This window comes from Physeter macrocephalus, chromosome 21, assembly GCF_002837175.3.
Source record: "Physeter macrocephalus isolate SW-GA chromosome 21, ASM283717v5, whole genome shotgun sequence".
In the NCBI taxonomy this organism is placed as follows: domain Eukaryota; kingdom Metazoa; phylum Chordata; class Mammalia; order Artiodactyla; family Physeteridae; genus Physeter; species Physeter macrocephalus.
This window is the reverse complement of record NC_041234.1, coordinates 51,147,364-51,169,935: the sequence shown is the minus strand read 5'-3', so window position 1 is coordinate 51,169,935 and position 22,572 is coordinate 51,147,364. Positions and strand designations below refer to the sequence as shown.

The following is a 22,572-nucleotide window of genomic DNA, read 5'->3' as shown; positions in this document are numbered from 1 at the left end:
ATATGTCTACAATACCATATGTGTCATCCCCTAAATGCAAACAGTGTGTTACATGTCATTTATATTTTTCTGTATCTTGTACACTTGTTTTGGGGTACTTGCACTAGTAATTCTGTATGATAATTTGAGTAAAGAGAATATGCACATTTAATAATTTGATTCATTAGGTTGCTAGATTGCCCTTTGAAAATGTTCCAGTTTTACTGTCACTCACAGAGTATAATAGGTTTTTTTGAAAAACAATGATACATGCAAATAGTAAATAGTTCAGTTTGTACTAAAGTGGATATAGTTAAAAGTTGCCTTTCCACCCCTCATTTCTAATCCTCAATCTTCCTTCTTCCCAGATACAAGTACTGTTACTAATTTCATGTGTAATTTTTCAGAGATAGTCTCTACATATATAAGTTGATACTCTTGTTATAAAGTCAGCATATTGTAGAAACAATAGCCTGATAAAAATAGAGCTGTGGACCAGTCTCTGACAGTGATATACAGTTGATCCTTGAACAACAGGGGTTTGAACTGCCAGGGTCCACTTATATACAAGTATTTAGTTTTTCAATAAATACGTTCTATACTACACCATCCCCGGTTGGTTGAATCCTTGGATGTGGAACCCCAGGTATGGAGGGCTGACTGTAAAGTTGTGTGTGGGGTTTTGACTGCGTGAGGGGCGTCAGCACCCCTAACCCTAGTGGTGTTCAAGGGTCAAGTGTGTAAGCAAATAACCTAAATATAAACTTGGTGAGAAGAATCCAGGAGCAAATTCATAACTAGTATACAAGCAAGTAGTGTTCATGCCAGCCATGCAAGGATGATTCAATTTTAGGAAATCTGTGAATATAAGTACCACATGGTTAGGCCAGAGGAAAAAAACATCACATGAGCAGCCCTACAATTTGAACTTTTTAGTATTTTTATAATTTAATCAAAATCATTGTTCCATTTAGATCTTATTTTGATGTCAGTAGTCATATAATGATCTCACATTCTATTTTAGAAGGCTAACCAATTGCCCAGTACTATTTATTGAAAATTCATCTTTTTCTCATTTAAAATTACATCTTGTCAAATACTAAATTTCATAATTTATTTGGGTCTACTTCTGGACTCATTGGTGTGTGAGTCCATTAACTGTCTTTTCTGTGACAGTATGGAATTATTTTGATTGTGTAAGTATTATGTTACTATTTGCTTTGCCTACTTGCTGCCTGTCCATATTTAGATTCGTTTATTTGACAGCATTCCATATACTCTAAATTTCTTGGTTCTACATAATATTTGTGTCAATGACTGTTCATCATGGCTCTTGACTTTCCCACTTTAACAATTTACTAGAGTAGTCTCCATCTGAATTTTTTTCATTATTCTATTTTGTGTCAGTTCTGCCCAGGGTTTTTGTTTTTCCCAGCTGCTTTTATACTTTTTTTTCCTGCCAGGTGTACCGTAAAGATGTATGGTGTATATATATATATATATACATGGGCTTTGTAACAGGAAATATTACATGTTAAAATTAATATGCAGGGTGATTTTAATCAGCGTACACATAACATAATAGAAGAGCTAAAGCAGAAAATACTATAATATTTCATGATCTGTGCTTTCTTGCATGCCTATTGCTGCACATTGCTTGTGTTCTTGGTTGAGATAGTCTTATCAAAGTAATATTTATGGGATGTTTTATGACTGCCATATTCATAGAGTCCTGTCTTGCCTTGTGTCTTTGCATGTCTTAAACAGGACCCCCTTGTCATACACAAGTCATTCAATTTTATGTTCTAAAAATTATCAATTTTGGTACTTAACATGTGACTCTGGACTATGCATCAGAATATTTGGCTGTTAGTTTGAAATTAAAATTTATGCATAATATAATTTATTTAACATTACTTAAAGCCTTTTGTTCCTTTCACAAATAATGGTGAAGTGAAAACATGATCCATATTTCCTTGTGTGAGTATTTTTATATGATTGCTATATGATGGTATCTTTGCAAAAGTTGGAAAAATATGAACAATTTTTATTAAAGTTCTTCTCAGTTGCCCATCCAGAAATGTTTTACTTAACCATTTTTATAGTTGCTTAATTAATTTTCTTCAAAATACAAGGCTGTGGATTGTTTAACACGTATTTTAGCACAATATCACAAAACAGGTTATCCCCAAATTTTCCTTGCACATCAGGGGCCTCAACAAGGATATTAGAAACTTGATTCAATTTCTTTTATTGAATTTGTAATAAGTCTAATTTTTAGTACATGGAAAGATCAAAATGTGTGGTGACCTATTTATAGAGTAAAATTTGGGGGGAGGTGGATGTCATCATTCTGGTTATTTTTTTTTAAATAAACTTTTTGTTTTTAGAACAGTTTTTGGTATACACAAAGTTACAAAGAGTTCTCATATATGCCCCACTCAGGGTCCCCTATATTAACATTTTATATCAGTTACTATGGTACATTTGTTACATTCCCTCTCTCCTTAACCCCTGGTAACCTCTAAATATACTTTCGGTCTCTGTGAATTTGCCTATTATGGGTATCTCATATAATTGGAGCAGTATAATATTTGTCCCTTTGTGTGTGGTTTATTTTACTTAGCATATCTTCAAGGTTTATCAGTGTTGCATGTACCAGAACTTCATTGCTTTTTTTATGGCCAAATGATATTTCATTGTGTGTTTATGTATATATCACACTTTATTTATGCACTCAGTTTGTTTATATGACACATTCTGTTTTTATACAACATATATTAGTATATATTTGTTTATATATACACTGTTTATAAAACACATTTTGTTTACTGTCTAATGGATAGCCCTGCTCTACAACATGCATGTAATGTTTTTGGTTAATTGTTTCTACATTTTATTAAGCTAATTAAATTGCTCATAGTAAACCGTACAGTAGAGAATATTTAACTCTTGCAATAAAAATCTTGAAATCGGCTCTGTAGTATTAAGATAAAACTTTGGTCTGCTGAAATTATGAGGCATCTATATTAATATCAGCATGGGCTATCCAAAAATTAACAAAAATATTTTCCTATTTTAGTTGAGATACCTTTGGCATCAGTGTCTGTTTTCCTTGATTAAAATTGAACAGTAATACTAATTGGGTAATTGGTTTTATATGATTTAAAATATATTTTTCTTTTAGCTATAATTTTTAATATAGGTCAGTATTTTGTGTAGAATTGCTATCTATTTCCTGAACATTTGCTCTTTACTTTCCTTTTCTCCTTATTCTCTTCATATTTTCTGAGGATGTTTAGTCAATTTCTTTAGGGAGGAATAAGTTCAAATCTATGTATGTATCACTCAAAGAATCATTTTCTTTCCCCCATTATACAATGTATTAAAAAATTATAAAAGGTATAGGTGTTCATTGCAAAAAATTGAAGTAAAAAAGCATAGCACAATTAAAAGAAGAATATCCAGAACCACTCAGATTTTTGGTACATTTCTTTTTAGTATATGTATGTATACTGATAACATTTTTAGATGGCTCTTAAATTAACAAAAACATTTTCCTGTCTTTATGAATACACACTAATCTCATTTGGACCATGATTTTTTGGTATAACATCTCCCTCTTTTTTAGACATTAGAATTATTTTAAGTTTTTTTAAAAATAAAATTTGAACATATCAGTACAGTTAACATACTTACAGAAACATCTTTGTGTATGTATCTCCCTGATAATTTCTTTTATTATAAACTTGTTAGAGACCTTTATTTTTTGTTTTGCACCTCTTGATTAGCTGATGTGAAGACAGTCAAGTGTAAAGTAATTAGACCCACATTCAAGAAGCAAATGTTGTCCGTACATCCCTACATCCCTTCACACTTAATTTAGTCTCACCTCTGACAGACATACTCATTCTGTGCCCTGCTGTCTGTCATCCACCATCCTTTGCCTTCCTCTTTCAGTCCTATGTTATGAGATGCCTCTGTTCCTTTCACTTTCACTAGTTGATAACACTTAATGGTTGAAAGATTATTTTAACCTTTTAATCTGTTTTCCTAGCACTTTCTACCAAATACAACTATCCCTTCTCATTTAAATACCTCTTAATCATATCTATTTGTTCTATTACAGACAGCAGTCGGTTTTATACAATACCCTTTTTCTTTTGTAATAGTCTTGATAACAATAGTTCACATTAACTGAGCACATAGTAAGTGTTACACACTGTTCTATGTGTGCTTTGACTCAGTTTTAATGGTCAGGAAATAAATTCTATTATCCCTTGTTTTCTTCAGCTGCCGTAATTGAGGTCAGTTAAACTCAGTAACGTTGTTCCCCAAATGTCACAGAGCGATTCAAGCAGTTCATCCCCAGAGTCTCTGCTCTGTAGGTTCTCTCTCATTATCTTTATCAGTGATGCTTTAGTTGGAGGTAAATTGAGGTCCTTTTCAATGTGCAGAGGTAACTGCTCCTAGGAAGATCAGAAACTCTTTAAGATTTGCCCTTTTTTAAAAGTTTAAATGCTGGACCAGCAAAGTAGAGGCAATCAGAAGAGTATATAGGATAGGTGTGTTAGGATTAACTGGGGTACCTTTCTAATAGAACACCTGGATATGACCCTTATCTCCACATCTGGTTTCCAAACACACAGTGAACCATACAGAAAAGACCGTTAATAAAGGCCATTTCCTCCCAAGGTTGGTTCATTTTAGAGATAGCCAAACCTAGAATTGTTCTAATTGCTTCTACTTCATGTAATAATCTCACCAACTCTGGTGTTAGTATCATTTTTATTACATTTCAAAGACAGGTTATCAAACCAAGAGAAGTTCAAAACTCATCCAAGAATGGCCAGACAGTAAATTGTAGACTCCCTTTTTGAACCCATGTCTTATGATGGAAGAGCCTAAGCTCTTAATTGCCCCAGGATACTACAGTGTCATCTTTGGACTTTGTTAATTACCCTTGACCTCTCTGGTATTTCCTCTTGTGATGTCTCCATCCTAACCTTTATTATACATGTTTTCGTAATTTAACCACACTCCATGGAAGAAGCATTTTTTTTCTTTTTAATTTAATTATTTATTTATTTTTGGCTGTGTTGGGTCTTCGTTTCTGTGCGAGGGCTTTCTCTAGTTGCGGCGAGCGGGGGCCACTCTTCATCGCCGTGCGTGGGCCTCTCACTGTCGCGGCCTCTCTTGTTGCGGAACGCAGGCTCCAGACGCGCAGGCTCAGTAGTGTGGCTCACGGGCCTAGTTGCTCCGCGGCATGTGGGACCTTCCCAGACGAGGGCTCGAACCCGTGTCCCCTGCATTAGCAGGCAGATTCTCAACCACTGCGCCACCAGGGAAGCCCAAGAAGCATTTTTTAAAAAAGTTTTTACTGGAGTATAGTTGATTTACAATGTTGTGTTAGTTTCAGGTGTACAGCAAAGTGAATCAATTATACATATGCATATATCCACTCTTTTTTAGATTCTTTTTCCATATAGGCCATTACAAGAGTATTGAGTAGAGTTCCCTGTGCTGTACAGTAGGTCCTTATTAGTTCTCTTTTTTATTATTATTTTTGTGTGTGTGTGCGGTACGCATGCCTCCGGCTTTCTCTAGTTGCGGCGAGCGGGGGCCACTCTTCATCGCCGTGCGTGGGCCTCTCACTGTCGCGGCCTCTCTTGTTGCGGAACGCAGGCTCCAGACGCGCAGGCTCAGTAGTGTGGCTCACGGGCCTAGTTGCTCCGCGGCATGTGGGACCTTCCCAGACGAGGGCTCGAACCCGTGTCCCCTGCATTAGCAGGCAGATTCTCAACCACTGCGCCACCAGGGAAGCCCAAGAAGCATTTTTTAAAAAAGTTTTTACTGGAGTATAGTTGATTTACAATGTTGTGTTAGTTTCAGGTGTACAGCAAAGTGAATCAATTATACATATGCATATATCCACTCTTTTTTAGATTCTTTTTCCATATAGGCCATTACAAGAGTATTGAGTAGAGTTCCCTGTGCTGTACAGTAGGTCCTTATTAGTTCTCTTTTTTATTATTATTTTTGTGTGTGTGTGCGGTACGCATGCCTCCCATTGTTGTGGCCTCTCCCATTGCGGGGCACAGGCTCCGGACGCGCAGGCTCAGCAGCCATGGCTCACGGCCTAGCCGCTCCGTGGCATGTGGGATCTTCCCGGACCGGGGCACGAACCCGTGTCCCCTGCATCGGCAGGCGAACTCTCAACCACTGCGCCACCAGGGAAGCCCAGTTGTCTATTTTATATATAGTAGTGTGTATATGTCAATCTCAGTCTCCCAATTTATCTCCCCCCCCAACCCGGAAGAAGCACTTCAGGATGAGACTTGTTCCAAATTACTCAATTGATTTCCCAAGTAGAGATCTGTCTTTTGGTTCCTTTATCTGGCTACCAGGACAGAGAGATTCCTGGGAGCCAACCTGCTGTCAAGTCAACTGTTTTACCCCAGATGTTTCTGTCCAGGTTCAACTTTGGAAATTCAGGCTCCTCTATCTTCAGGTCTTCAGCCTCCATTTGACTTTCCATCTCGTCCACGGAGGATTGCTGAGTTAAGTCAGGTGAGCAATCATTCCATCTCATTATCTTTCATGTTGTTGGGACAAGGGCTGTCTTTCTGTCAGAGGGGGAAAGTTTTATTCCTTTAAACTACAGAATAATTTATAAACTATAATGCATAGTCCAATTGGTTGGTTTTAAAGAAAATCCATTAAAAACAGAGGTTTGTTGTGCCTAAACTGAATATCTCTGTCTGTGTTCCTATTGATTATTACCTACCATGGATGGGCCTTGCAGATATGCTCTTCCCCACATCCTCTGATAAGTAAATTATAATTGGTGTTAATATCATGTACATTGTACAGATAATCAAAGTGTGAATTGGAGAGAAAATAATTTTAACAAGATCAGAATGCTTTTTAAGTTACAGTTTGAATTTGAAGGCTCCGTTTGTGGCATTTTACATTCTAAGGAAAGCTTTGAATTGTTTGGGATTCAGTTAACTCACATTTCTCAAAGGAAGAGAAGCATGGCTAACTTTCACACCTGTGAAAATTTCCCCATATTTGCTTGGGAACAGATAACCCGTATGCACTTACACATTTGTCTAAGGGATACATTTGTCTAAGGGATACAGCAGTTAAACCTTCAATTCAACTGAAGTGCAGTTAGCCTTCCCCAACAGGACAGTTTTTTCTCAATAAGTTTTCTTTTTTAATAGGAAAGAAAATGGCCGTGGACAGAGGGAGAATTGATCACCGTCTGTTCTTCAAAGACACTTCTGTGGCAGTGGTTGGGGCTACTAGTGCTCACTGCCCTGACAGAGACCTGCTTCCACAGGGTAGGAGGAGGGTGGGCTTTGGGTGTCAGACCTGCATCTCCACTGTTAACTATAGCCCTTTTGAAAGTCAGGCTTTACTCCTTTTCCAGGGACTCCTTTGGGATTGAGAAGCTTTCTTTCTATTTATTGGCCTTCAGCCTTGACTTGGCCTTGAAGTTTCTAAATTTCTAGCTCACAAGTTTTTTCAGGTTGAAGTTAAATATACTTAATTCACGTACGTGTGAGTCACTTCAGTTGTAATGTGCGGAAGTCCTTAGACCAGGCACAGTTTCTTACCTGGCCACATGGCCCTAGTGAGAATAGCATCCCTGTGTCAGGGCTGAAACAGCGAAGCAAAGTGACTGATAGACCCAGATTGCTGGAGCCCAGATTCAGAAGCAGCTAACATTTATTGGGTAATTCCTGTGTGTTAGACACTGTTCATGTATTAAAGCATTTAATACAGTAACCCTTTCCTTTAGGTGCTGTGAGTAGTCTTACCCAAATTTTACAGATGGGGTAATTACAGCTTACACAGTCTAGATGACCTGTCAAGGGTCACACAGCAAGTCATTTGCAAAGCAGGGATTTGTACCCAGGTGATCATACTGCAGGGTCTACACTCTTAGCCCCTACATTCAAGGCCCGTCATAGATTGCTGTTTCACTCTCCTTCCCCTGGCATGTGCAGTTATTCCTTCTTGCCCCCTTTCATTTATCTGAGTCTAATGCTCTCTTTTTTTTTTTAAATTGTCCTTCTCACCTCCACCTTCTCCAACCCTTCATATTCAGAGTTTAACCACCTGGCTGGGAAAGCTGGCAGGCTTGCTTATACAATAAATAAATCCTCATAAAATTCTCAGCAAAGCAGATGGGGGTGAGTGTGGGGTCATTTATCCTTCTTTTGGAATATAAATGGGGTATGGGGTGTAGGGATTATGGTCTCTGGGCATCATTGTCTCCTGGGAGCTCGGGAGCATCAGTGATTCAGCTATAGTGGTGTGCTGGCTTTTTGGGGTCCGTGTTGAGCCAGACAAGTGAGGGGCTTTGTGGAGTCACTGAAGAAAGTTATGTGCCCCTTGGTGCCTCTTGGTGTCTTTCATTTGTCTCATTTTAAGACTTCTCTTTTTACCTTTAAAATGGTGGTTGTGTGTGGTGGGCTTACTTGTTGAAGGCTTCTGTTTTTAGACTCTAGCTTATTCTCTGTGCCTTACCTCCCTGCTTTTGCCTATGAGGCTTTAACCCCAGGTGACTGAGCTAGTTTGGTAGCAGCTTGACTGTTAAGTAAATGAGTGTTCACAACAGGAGGAATTTTGAACTGACCTACTAAGAGGGTGAGCAGGGCAATTTAGAGAGTCCTTTGTAGGTTTCCCCCATTAATCTTTAGCCTTGTACCATATCACTAGTGAGCTCTCATTTCACAGTGCCTATGAGTTAGTTTAGTCTGTCTAGGAAGTCACTTATTTCACCCTGGCTCCCAAGGAATGCCAAATATCAGAAACTGTAATCACTTACACTTACCCTGCTGTTGGATGCCTAATGTCCCCTCACACCAAACTGTAACATAGCTTGAGGCAGAATCTGGGAGGTGCCTTTAGGTCCAAGGAGCAGGGTGGTAGGATGAAGGCTCACTTGGCATTATTAGACTTTGCCATGGTTGACAACCTGCTGCTGCATTAGAAGAACTGGTGCATCTCAGAAGATGTTTGAGATTGAGTTCTTTGGGGCCACTGCTAACACCAGAGCTGTCCTGGGGTGGACAGTGCCCCTCCCGAGCCTCAAGGAAAGGGGTGTGTGGTTAAGAGAGGGAATACAAATCCATATTCTGTAGAGTATTAGAGCTGAATAGACTAGTTGCCTGATTAGGCCCTATCAGTTTCTGTGTGTGAACACTGAGATCCATGGGTTGGGTGTGGGTGGCTTGTCTGGCGCAGGATAGATTGAAAACTCAAGCAAACTGCATGAGCCCTTCTAGTACTTTTGCTTTTGGTATTTAAGGGATTTTAGAGTCTTGGCTTCCCATCTATTAAGAAACAATTAAGAGAGAAATAGGGAGTAAGGTGTGGGATAGTCAGCATTTCCTGTCATACAGGTTGATGCTATTAGGAGTTCTGTTTGAGAGTTATTAGGTAAGGGAGATAGGTAGGGGTGAGGGCCTGAGGGCTTGGGGCAAGAAGGGAAGAAGGGAAGGGATGGAAGATCCATCTGGAATCGGTTTCAAAGAAGAAAGACTGCATAGTGCTTTGAAGAAATCAAGCATCAGTCCAAGAAGACATGTGATCTCAGCAGCTATCTTCACATCACCCCATCTCCTTGGCAGGGCTCAGCCTCACCTCTGCCCCCTTAATGCCCATACTGGTTCTGTGTGTTTTGGGGCCCAGCGATTGTTTATGCTCTGGGTAAGCTCAGGCACTGGGAGAGGGACCACTTGTGGCTGTCATTTAGGCCACGAAAGCAGCAGGGAAGGGATGGTTTCCTGTGGAATGGGGATGTGGTGTCAAGCTGATGAGCAGCAGAGGAGGTATTTGGGGCAGCATGGAGGGAAGGATGCATATCCTGTAGGAATCAGGGGACACAGGTTTTTGTCACCTATCAAGTGCCCTCAGTCGGGGATGGCTGCAGCTCTATTCCACAACCCTATCAAGCAGGCACTGTAGTTATTAGCAGTGACTTTGAAAAAAATTATTCTTTTGTCTCTTCTCTCTTTCACTCCCAAGCTGCTCAATATGTTGAAAATGGAGTCCAGGGACCATCATCTTTATATAGAAAGTTCCAACTTGAGATGCCTTTATTATTACATCCAAGAATCCTCTCTACTCTTTCCCTGGCTTCTCATGCCTGTGGGATTGATGGGCCAGGCTGTGTCCTACCAGTGTTTCCTGAGTATTTATCACTGTTCAATTTGGGGGTTAATGGGAGAGGGATGGGGGGACTACGATGGATAATCGAGTGTGTTAAGATCTTAAAGATTTTCTTTGGATTTCGACATGCCTCAAAGAATCTTCCTGTCCGGTAAGTACAGGATAGTTGAGCAACATACATAACTACAGACATTAGATTGTAGGCCATCTGATTCAGTAATTTGACTTGAAGCACTTCCTAGTTTGCATGTTTTACACTTGAGGATAAGGTTAAGAGAAGTTAACCTATTGAGAAGTTTTAGTTGCTACTGGAACTATGTTCACTTAATACAGGAAGCCAGTATTCTTCAAAGATGAGAATTCCTCTATAGGACAATAGGAAGAACACACAACATTTGTTCCCCAGGGAATAGTACACCATGGTAGATAAGGTTCTGGGTCCCTTGAGGGGTCTCCAATCATAGTATTGCTGAAATTCCAGCTGTCCTTTGGGATGGGATGTCTTTGGCTTAGCTGTACTTTTTACTGGCTTCTGCTTATCAGGGCCAGAAGGCTGTCCAGACAGATGCTGCTGTGATGAACTCTTGGTGTTCATCTCAGGAACTCACTGCCCTTACAGCCTTTTAACTAAGTGCAGTAGTTCAGCATGTACTCTAGAGTTAGGAGGTCTTAGATGAAACTCCAAAATAAAAGATTTAAGAAATCCCATACCTTATGTTAGGACTAGAGCACGTGTTCAAGGATGCAGTGAGATGGTTTTTTGTTTGTTTATTTATTTATTTTTAACATCTTTATTGGAGTATAATTGCTTTACAATGGTGTGTTAGTTTCTGCTCTATAACAAAGTGAATCAGTTATACATTTACATATGTTCCCATATCTCTTCCCTCTTGCGTCTCCCTCCCTCCCACCCCTCTAGGTGGTCACAAAGCACCGAGCTGATCTCCCTGTGATATACAGCTGCTTCCCACTAGCTATCTATTTTATGTTTGGTAGTGTATATATGTCCATGCCATTCTTAGTGAGATGGTTTTTAACCAGAAGGATGGTTGCGGGTATTGACCTCAAGAATAATCTGGAACAGGTTTGCAATGAAAGAGAACAAAGATTACCCCTGCTTTCATCGGGAGGAGGAATGAGCCTGATGCCTTTTGTTTGTGGTATACTTAGCCCATAGAGCTTTGTGATGCCTACATTGATACAGGCAATCTTTGATCACTGCCAGAATGGCCAGTGCACTTTGCATTTATTACCCTGTATTGAGTTACCCATCCTTTGGATGAGTTCTTTCTGTGCTTAGTTTCTGAGCTTCCTTTGCACTTCCTGGTTCACTTCTCAAACGCATATTAAGAGCAGTCAAGAAAGGAAAGATTTTGTTTATTTCAACCTTTAAAAGTGACATACTGGCAGAGATGGGAATAAAGCCAGCTTCTGAATCATCAGTTTCAGATTCCAGCACAAAAAAATTGGCATTTTTAAGTGAAAAGCATATGGTTTTATACGTGTGGGAACTACAAACTGGGCATGCTTTCCACAAGAGGGGGGGAATAAATACTTTTTAATGTGTCCTTGGAGTATGGGTGGGACTCATGAATATACTTCCCTGCTTGGCTGTTTTATTGATTTGAAGGAGTCCCATGCAGCGGCACCAAAGATCTCTCATCGTTGGAAGTTAAGGTTAGTTCACCTTTGCTGCTCCCTCTCTATGTTGCACTGGAGTGTGTGAACTAGAAATGTAGGTCTCCTTATAGTTTGTCCTAGACCCCATCCATACAAAGGCCCTTTTCTAGAACCTCTCAGCATATTGTGAAGTGCCTTGCATCATGCACCACCACTACTAAGAAGAAATCAGTTGCCTAATGACAGCATTGGTCACAGTGTCCCTGAAAGTGAATTAGGAAGCAAAACTTCAGATGGGAGTTTGCCATCGCTGTCAGCAAATATGCAACAATCTTTTAGGTGGTGAAATTATTTAATGCCTAGTTAGTAATAGTGCCTATCTTCAACGAACTTGCTATCTGAAAATATTCTAATATAATTTTGTCACCCGTAGTGCCCCCCTGCTCTTTGGGAATCATGTTTGCAATAGATTCTCCACTCATTGGCTTTAAGGGCAGTTTTCCTGTAAGTGGACAAGAAGCTGTTGTATACTGCTAGCACATTTTGTCCTAGCCACCTGGGGTTCTGGGACTTTGTGGTCCTCAAATATCCCCTGATGGGCTGGGTTGTATTTTCCCAGATAATCTCTGTTAATACTATTAGTAGACATTACTATTCCTTTCAAGCATTCTACTGCCTAGGACATGTTACTTGAATTTTCATTAAGTTAAGGTTATTCGGACAGTTCCCTACATTGGTAGTGCAGGTGAGCTTTCTTAGTTTTTCAAGAAATGCCTTTAAAATAATTTGGTTCTTTGAAAGCATATAAGTGCCTAACTCCTTTTCTAGTTGTCTGTCTCCCAAGTATGCTCCTGTAGACTGCTTTGTTGCATTATAGACAGCCACTGCTAGAGAATTGGCTGTCCTGAGACAGGATAAACGTCTTAGACACGGTGCTACTCTATTTTTCTAGTTTAATTGATTCTTCAGATGGAATGTAACACCCAATTGGCAGCTTAAGCTCAGCAAATCTTCCCATGATATGGTTGTAATGAACTTCCAATTTTGGTTTCTCTATGGACAAATTAGCAAGAAAATCAAATGTAATTGCATGACTTATCCTTTGGAAATCTGGTGCAGAGCACTGTGTTCCAAAGTTTAGACCTAGTAAAAATTTTAGTAAAATTTTGCTGCTTATTGAAAAACTCATTGTATCTTAAGGTCCTTTATTTCTAGTAACTATATATTCATGCTTACGTGTATGATAAACCAGGCACTGTTTTTTAGGTGCAATATTAATTTACTTGGACTGCTTCCATCTTGTGCAAACAGGCAATGCAATCAAGTTGTCCAATAAAGTCACAGGTTTGGCATCCGTCTTTGAAATATTGAGCCACTAATTGGAATTTGTAGTGCAATAATGTAGCCATTTGCTATTGGATGTCAGTTTTCTATGGGAAGTTTGGTCTTGTCATCACTTTATGGCAGATAATACTGCAAACCTGGATAGCTATACTTTTCCATATTTGTGTCTTTACATTAAGTAGCGTTACTACTGTCATATACCTATAACGTCAGTCACCTACTTTTTATTCGTTGACGCTGCCAGAGGCTTTCAGTGGAGTTCCCCAGTTGTCCACTCTGCTTTGCCTCTGCAGAGGTGACATTACAAGTCAACGTCTCAGGGTCTCTTCCAGTTGCATTTCATTAGGATCCCTTGATTCTATACCAATACAATAAGGCTTTTTAAAAAAGAAAGTTTGCTAGGTATCCTTAGGTGCCTATTTACTTTTTTAGGGAGTCAATTTTGTCTGAATATTTGGCAGCGTTAAGTAGGATCCCACTGCCAATCATATCTTTCACGAGCCTTGAAGAATTTGGTGCTGTGTTTTGGGCAAAAGACCCATTACCGTGGATCTTATATATATTTCATTTGTCTTTACAGTGTTGTCTTTTATAAGCTATTAGATGAATTTTAAGAAAATTACTCTTAGTAATGCACTGCTTGCAGCGTTGGAAACCAGCAAGCCAGTAATAAAGGCATTTGGTGGCAAAACATTTAATTAAACTGTATGTCTGCTCTTGGTCCTTTATGCTGAACGTTTCATGAACGTACTTGATTTATCACCGTTATCATTTGCAAATAATTTTACAATACCACTCTCTCTAACGCACTGATAGCATGTGTGTATCTGGGCATATTTCTAAATGTTAGATTTGGCACTGTCTCAGAGTTAGGTGATGCTCTGTACTAAATTTACCCACACTGCTATTTAACAGGTGATGAGCTTGCATTCTAAGTTTGGTTCTTGACAGGCCAAAGTATACGTAGGTAAATTTAGTCGTAAATATATGCGTCATTCTCTGGGCTCCAATATTTTATGGCCATTGTTTAATTATTAATTCCACTGCCTATTAAATCTGAGGTAATAGTGTGGTGTTTTCATAGGTTGTAATGGGTGTTTTCACATTTGTAACTGAACTATAGAGAAGTTGGAGCTAATCCGAACTTGTATCCAATTGGTACATGCATCATTACCCTTTGGGAATTTAGACGGTTTGATGTTCATGTGAATGTAGGAAATTAGTGTCATCAGCAGTGCAGTTTAATACCTCTGCTACATAATCAGATATTGAGATTGGTAGGAATTTGGCGCCATCTTGTGGATACAAGATAACCACTATGTTAGCTTTTATGTTGTACCTCATTTGTCCACAGGGCAGCACCCTTTGCGAAATCACTACAGATCAGAAATGGCTCCCCAATTTTCCAGTAACATTACAATCTGGTTCCTCCATTTTGAGTCACTAATGTATTTCAGGGTTGTTGTTGAGTGTCTTTTATTGTTAGACATTTAAATACTTTTAAAGAGTAATAGGGTTTTAAGGCCCAATAGTTGTGTTTTTTGGTTGTTAAAGGTATTAATAAGGCTATTTACTGGTACATGTCGTGTCTTATTCAGCCATTTACAGTATACCTCCAAAATTTGTGCATTTCTGAGAACAATTAGCAATGATTGTGGAAATTTTCCACAGCTTGTATTAGTGGTATTGGTTGCATATTTCCCTTCAGGGATTATTACTCTAAATGTAAATGCTCCAGTGATGGTAAGACAACAATAATGTTGTAAGGTTTTTGAGGACATTGAGATTGTCAACTATTGTAGGTTATATATGGCATGTATATCATCTATAGTGTGATTTTCTTGTTTATAGATCACTTTGATCATGCGATATGTAAAGTAGTAGTCTTGCCAATTACTGTAGATCCTCCATAACATGATAGGAGTGAGGTTTTCACTCATAAAAACTCCAAGAAAAGTTCATCCAGGTTTTGCATAGTTTAGTGGACAAAGAGGAAACATAACGGAAACTGAGTTACTCAATTTACCCATAATATGATGCCTTTTGGATATGTTAGGTTCATCACTCTCACAGAAATTTGGTCTCATCAGTCTCTTCCAGAAATGGAAGTTTGTTAATGGAAACTTCCATTAACATCACAGTCTAATAGTACTAAAGAGCAAAAAATATTTTAGTGTTGATAAAAGCTGCTTATTTGCTTGTAATATCATTAACTTTATCTCCACATTCACTGAGGTGTGTGACATTTTAAAAGTAGGTCAGTGTAATTATTACGTATATTACAGTGGCTGTTTTTCTTGAATTTTAGGTGTCTTGCCTCCAAATTTATGGAGGGTTTTATGCCCCTTGTCAGGAAATATTTCAAGGTTTGTTGCCACCTTGTGGACACAAAGTTTTTTTTCCCCCCAAGACTCTAGTACCGCATTAGTCCACAACGTGTCGCCCTTTTGAGTGATACTGCATTGTTTGCATCACAGGTATGGTTCTGATTGAGAGTACAGTAACCTGATGACTGTGCAGTGAGCCAAAAATACATTTGAGGAATTTCAAGGGTGTTTGTTTCATTTCTTGATTTTTCCCAGTTACAGGTTCTGGCTTATAAAATTTGACATTGGTGTTTGTGTGCAGTATAGTGTAGTGCTGATGTACAATTGGTTTAATTCGATATTCCTACTTATTAGCTTTGTTCTGGTTTATCACTAGCAATTTAAAAATTTCACTAGCAAATTAAAAACACATGGATGATGTCTTTATATCAGATAACAAGGACCGTATTTCTCCTAAAACCAGTTGACCTCACTGGAGTACATTACTCCATATATGAACAAATGCCTGAGGGAGTGTATTGTTAAAGACTTAATGTGCTATTCCGAAATTTCTAAGTGTTGTTATTTGATATACTTTTATTGTACTATTGTTGCAGTAACTTCAGCTGACTTTTGTCACACATAACATTGCCCTAGTAAGCACATGCTCTGTGATAATCTGATATGGATACCAAAAAGCATAGTATGTGTTAATGTATTATTGGTTATAATTGTGCTCTGTTTTCCAAATTATTTTAAAAATTATCTAGCATGCATATGTATAATGCAGTGATGAGTGGTGGTTTAATTTTGCTGGTGTTCTCTAGCAACCACTATTGTTTGTTAAACAGTACTTTGAGCTGCGTCTCACTTGGTTTCAAAAATTTTTGCTTTTTTTGTCATGGCAAAACTTGTTTAGGTGGTGTGCTTTAGTGTTGTCACCTAGGTTGCTCAGTACGTTATAGTGCTTTACATGGAGAACTTTTCACTGTTTACTTTTAGTTCAGTGTTGCTATTTAGATTGGGGGTATTCTAATATTGTTAACCATTTAGCCTTTCTTTGCTCCTCCAGTTGACTGCCTGGAATTTTGTTAATTAGCAAAATGTTAGGTATTAGGATCTGCCAACCATGGACTGAGTGGTTCTGGAGGGCCTGTTACTTGCTGTATTATGAAACCATAGATCCATGATTTGTTGTACTGCCAATGTTAATTTAATCATGTGATCAACAAATGTGTCCCAGAATTTTATCATGGTGAGTGGTCATTGTTTCTGTCTGCTGTCGTTATTTGTTGAATAGCATTAATCTAAACCATAGTCACCAAGGTGATTGAAATATATTTGGTAGGTCTTAGGCTTTTTACACCATTAAGAAAATTTTGGCTTTTTTACTGCCTTGTATTGGTACTGAATCGTCATATTTTCCTATCTGTTACGAAAAAGAAATGTCTAGTTGTTGGCTCAGCAATCCCTTTGTATTATAGATGTGGTCCTGCTAAGATTTTTCACCATCTGTGGTCAAATGTGGTACTTTTCTGTTTTTGAGGTTCTTTAGTGACTGTTTTTGAGGTTCTTTAGTGACTGTTCTTTACAGTCTTGCCTCTGCTACTTCTCTGCTAGATCATTATTTAGCCCAGCTGTATTACGGGATCATCTTTTGACTTCATGGTGTCACTGGAAAGCTTACATGTCCTAGTGGATGAAAATATTTCAATGGTAAGACTAATCTCCATGTGGTGTTTTATTTTATCTCTAATCTTTGCTTATATGTTTGTGGGTTATGCCTACACAGATTGGGCAGTTTGATGCTGGCATAATGTTGAAGGACATTTCAGGTTTTGTGTGGACATATTTTCATTTCCTTGGGTATCTACTTAGCATTGCAGTTGCTTTGTAATATGGCAACTCTACATTTAATGTTTTGAGTAATTGACAAACTGCTAAAGTAACTGCACCATTTTACATTCTCACCAAGAAATTTATGAGGATGTTAATTTAACTCCATTCTCACTTATTTTTCTATCTTATAATAGCCATCCTAGTAGATGTTAAGTACAGTTGACTCTTGAACAACAGAGGGGGTTGGGGGCGCTCATCCTCCTCACAGTGGAAAATCCACGTGTAACTTATAGTCAGCCTTCCATACATGCAGTTCCTCCTATCCGAGTTTCCGCATATGCACAGATTGTGTAGTACTGCAGTATTTACTATTGAAAAAGAAATCCACCTGTAAGTGGACCCACGCAGTTCCATCCCATGTTGTTCAAGGGTCATTTGTTTCTTGTATCTCGTGGTTTTGCCTAGTGTATCTGTGTTGAGCAACTTTTCATATGCTGATTGGCCATTTGTATTTCTTTGGAGAAATGTCTATTCAAATCCTATGTTCACTGGAATTGAGTTATATATCTTTTTATATGTTGTTTAGATTTTCATTCAAAATAAATTCTGATTCTTTTTGTGATTCCTTTTTTGACCCATTGGTTATTTAGGAGTTTGTCGTTTAATATGCACATATTTGTGAATTTCCCAAATTTCATTCTGTTACTGATTTATAATTTCATCATGGGAGAACATACTTTGTATGATTTCAATTCTCTTAAGTTTGTTGAGACTTGTTTCATTTCTTAGCATCTAGTCTATTCTGGAGAATGTTCCATGTGCATTTGAGAATAATGTGTATTCTGTAGTTGTGTGGATGTTTTGTAGATGTTTAATAGATCAAGTGGTTATTTATAAAGTTGTTCAGGTCTTCTCTTTTCTTGTAGATCTTCTACCTAGTTGTTCTATTACTGAAACTTCTTTCTGAATTATCTATTTTTTTTTCTGTTTCTACCAATTTCTCCTTATTTTTGGTGCTGTGTTGTTAGGTACATATATGTTTATAATTATACTTTCCTGATGGATTGATCCTTTGATTGTAATAAAATATCCTTATTCATGTCTAGTAATAATCTTTTCTTAATTGTGTGTTTTATTAGTATAGCTAACTCCAGCTCTCTTTTGGTTAGTGTTTTTGCCTGGTACGTCTTTTTCTATCCTTTTACTTGTAAACTTTTTGTGTCTTTGAATTTAAACTGTGTCTTGTAGATAAGATATATGTAGATTATATTTTTTAAATCTGTTTTTCCAAGCTGTCTTTTGATTGCATTATTTAAAATTTTTTTATCTTTAATGTAATTACTGACAAGGTAGGATTGATGTCTGTTTTGCTGCTTGTTTTCCATGAGTCTTATGTCTTTTTGTTCCTCTGTTCCTGTATTACTACCTTCTTTTATTTTTGTTAAATATTTTAAGCATTTTCTTGTACCATTTAAATTCCTTTTTTCTTTTATTACATTTTTTGAGTTGTTTTTCTCATGGTTGCTCTGATCTTTCAATTAACAACTTACCTTAAAAGAATTGATTTCAGATTAATACCAACTTAATTTCAATTGTGTATACAATTTGTTCTACTATGTCTTTGTCCCTCTCTTTTCCTTTGTGATGTTATTATTATGTAAATTACATCTACATGATGTAAGCATATCAACACAATTTTCTAGTTATTCCTTTATGCTATTGTCTTTAAGTCAGAAATGAGAAGAAAAGTGTTACAAATAAATACAGATTTTTTTTGGTCTGTTATATTTATTTATGGAGTTATCTTATTGGTGCTCTTTATTTTTCATGTGCATGTGAGTTACTGTCTAATGTCTTTTCATTTCTGCCTGAAGGACCTGATTTTTGTATCTCTTGTAGATGGCATGTCTGCTAGCACTGAATTTTTTTTTTTTTTTTTTTTTTTTTTTTTTTTTGTGGTATGCGGGCCTCCCTCTGCTGCGGCCTTTCCCGTTGCGGAGGACAGGCTCCGGACGCGCAGGCATGGCTCACGGGCCCAGCCGCTCCGCGGCATGTGGGATCCTCCCAGACCGGGGCGCGAACCCGGTTCCCCTGCATCGGCAGGCGGACGCGCAACCGCTGCGCCACCAGGGAAGCCCGCACTGAATTATTTTAATTTTTGTTTATCTGGTAATGTTATAATTCTTAATTTATCAAGAATAGTTTTGCTGAGCATAGAATTCTCAGTTTACATTCTTTTTCCTTCAACAGTTTGAATATATCACCCACTGTTTTTTGGTCTCCATGGTTTATGATGAGAAGTCAGCTATAACTTACTGAGGAGCCATTGTACATGATGAGTTGTTTTTCTCTTGCTGCATTCAAGATTCTGAAGTCAGTCATGAATCTAGATTTGAGTGTCTTTGACTTTATCCTTTTGGGCATACATTGATCTTGCATGTATAGATTAATATTTTTTTCATCAAATTTGGCAAGTTTTGGGCTATTATTTAGTCACATATTCTTTCTGTCCCCTATTCTTCTCCTTTGTTTGACTCTCATTTTGTTTGTTATCTTTACTGAAAGTAATTCTTTTTTATTACCTTATAATAAGAGAACATAAGGCTATGTATAGTATTGGCTTTATGTTATAGTGTTCCTTTTTTACTTGCTAAATTGGCTTGATTGTAATTTACATTTCTTTTTTGACCCAATTGTTATTTGCTGTGATGATTCATGTTGAGGTTTTCTGGTTTGAGCACATATTTCATATATATATGAAGTATATATGTTGAAATATATACATATAATGAAATATATACATGTATATATGGTTTTATTGCATTGTGATTAGACAATGTGACTGCTGTATGTTCCTACATGTCTAGTTTTAAATAACAACTTTATCTAGTAGGGAAAGACCCTCATTCGTTTTTTTAAAAATTTCTTTATTTTCATATACTTGTTCTTCCAGGAGCCCTTTAGAAAGAACATGTCAAGTTCTCACCACAAATACCATTGGAGTTACAGTTGGAATGGCATTGAATTATAGAATAATTTTTGGAGAGCTGTCATCTTTATAATTTTCTCATACATGAATGTGGTATGTTTCTCCTTTTATTCAGGTCTTCATTATTGTGTGCTTGTCTTTTCCACTTATTATTTTCAATATTTTTTCCTAGTTTCTGGAAAAAGTAGGCAGATGTCTTAGGAACTGAGATTCTGGTGGGAAAAGTACAGAAGGTGTCATCTGCATAGACTAGACTCTATTAGTATAAAAGGTCATATAAAATGTATTTTTGAATATGACGTTACCATTTCTTCCACAAGGCCCTAGGAGCCTGCATTATTTATAATGTCCATATCCCTGTTCTGCATAAGTACAGAGGTGGTTGCTAATATTAGGGGAAATTATGTAGTAAGCCATTTGTTTTTAATACTGTCAACATCCCTTTGACCCTCCCCTTTCCCATTTCGAAGTGCTTCTTCCATCCTGCAAGCTTTTGGGGACTCTGCTTGTTGTTTATAGCATATGTACCCATTGAAGACCTTCAAACTCTCCAATATAGAGCTAACTGGTTGTGTTTTCACTACAAAAGTTTAGAGTTTCGGAGAGGTAAGAATCCTGTTCCACCTGATGGTTTTGTTTCAATTTTAAGAGCAATTTTCTGAGAGGGAGCTGAAGGAGAACATCCAGGATACAGAGAGAGATTTGAACTTAGATCCTATGAGAAGCATTATAGGAATTAGAGCTGTTCAGATTGTGGGAGACAACTCCAAAATGGAGAGCTCGCTGGTCTGAAGTCAGGGATAGTTGGTTTTGTTGTGTAAAGGCAGTTGTAGTTAATGGAGTAACAGATTCAAGAATGTCCAAAGATGAAAATACTCTTGGAAATAATAACCTAGTGGAATTTGAGAATCTCCTTGCATTGAGTGAAAGTTGGATTACATGCACTTTAAGGTCACATTTATAACTGAGATTCTGTCTCAGTCTGGGTAGATGAAACTGATTTTTATTGTGTGCCTACTTCACATGTTCCCATTTAATCATCACAACCCTCTGAGGCATCCCAGAGAGGTAGAATAAGTTTGCTCAGGTAACTAATCTCATTAATGGCAGAGCATACTTCTTTTACCTCTCTCCTCCTACATATCTTAATTTGCAATAGTAATTCCTTACATTTGTATCACAGTTTATCATTTAGAAGCCTTTCAGAAACATAGTTTTATTTGACCCTTATAAAAACCTGGTGAAGTTGGAAGAACCGATTCCACTTGTCTATTTTATAGGTGAGGAACATATATTTCTCTGGGGTAAAAGGGATCTGAGAGACTATTCAATACAATGTCCATATTTTGCAGTTGAAGAAACAGTACCAGAATTAAAAATCAGGATATTTTGTAGGCATTCATTCTTTGATTTGTGTTGGGTGGAGGGGAAGGTGAGACTAGATGATTTCATGAGGTACAGAAGGTTGTATTGTTTTTATCCATCCTATAGTATACACTTGATTGGTGTGAGCTCGCCATATTAGATTAAGTGGCATTTTAACAAACTGATCAAAGGCACTATAGGTTTAAGGAAGAAATGTAAGGCTTCAGGTAGCAGGTTGTGGAAGATATTTGGGGTCATGAGGTTCTACTTGGTGGCCTTTAAAGCATTTAAAGTATTTCCTGCTCCAGGTTCAAGGGTCACCAGGGAATCAGGCCACCGGAAAATGAGTTGTTATACAATCATTCTGCTAATGGAGAGGAATGAGATGAAGCCTCAACAGTTGTCCACAACTCTGGAAGCCACCATTCACTGTGACATGGGCTCAGAGGGATGGCTCTTTTGATTATAGCATAGGTTGTAGATTTAGAACCTCAAGGATAGAAGTACCTTAAAAAAAATCTCATATCTAAAACAGCTTATTTTAATTTGACCCTAATTCAAGTCCTTTTATAATATACCCAACAAATGGTCTTTTTGCCTCCAAGTAAGTGTACTTAGTGATGGGGAACTCCTCCCTGAGTTAACTTATCTCTTCTTTCAAGAGCTCTATGCAATACTGAGCTGAAATATATTTTTCTATAGCTTCAACTCATTCATCATATTTGTATTATGCCTCAGTTTAAGAGTATTGCTTTATTGTTCTCTCTCCTGCATCTTCAGCTTCTCTCTGCTGCCTTTTGTGCTGCCAGGCACTGTGCTTGGTGATGGGGATATGGAGATGAATTAGACACAATTCCTGGCCTCAAGGAGTTCTCAGTCTAGTGAGAGAGTTCGACATGTACACAGATACTTACAACAGTATGGTATGCTCTACAGTGGAGG

General features: G+C 37.8%; 1 long non-coding RNA gene across 5 annotated transcripts in view; it reads left to right on the top strand.

Moving 5' to 3' along the window:
• The window catches only part of LOC129391758 (uncharacterized), a 54,658-nt gene extending 32,088 nt beyond the window's left edge, over window positions 1–22,570 (top strand). For 4 of the 5 annotated variants that reach the window (XR_008616423.1, XR_008616425.1, XR_008616424.1 and 1 more), the window contains 2 exons: window positions 6,455–6,549; window positions 7,209–8,162. This is a non-coding gene — a long non-coding RNA (uncharacterized lncRNA). Of the gene's footprint in view, window positions 1–6,454; window positions 6,550–7,208; window positions 8,163–20,229; window positions 20,359–22,410 lie in introns of those variants that run through there. The other variant, XR_008616426.1, reaches the window with a different exon arrangement.
• Window positions 22,571–22,572: the final 2 nt, after the last annotated feature.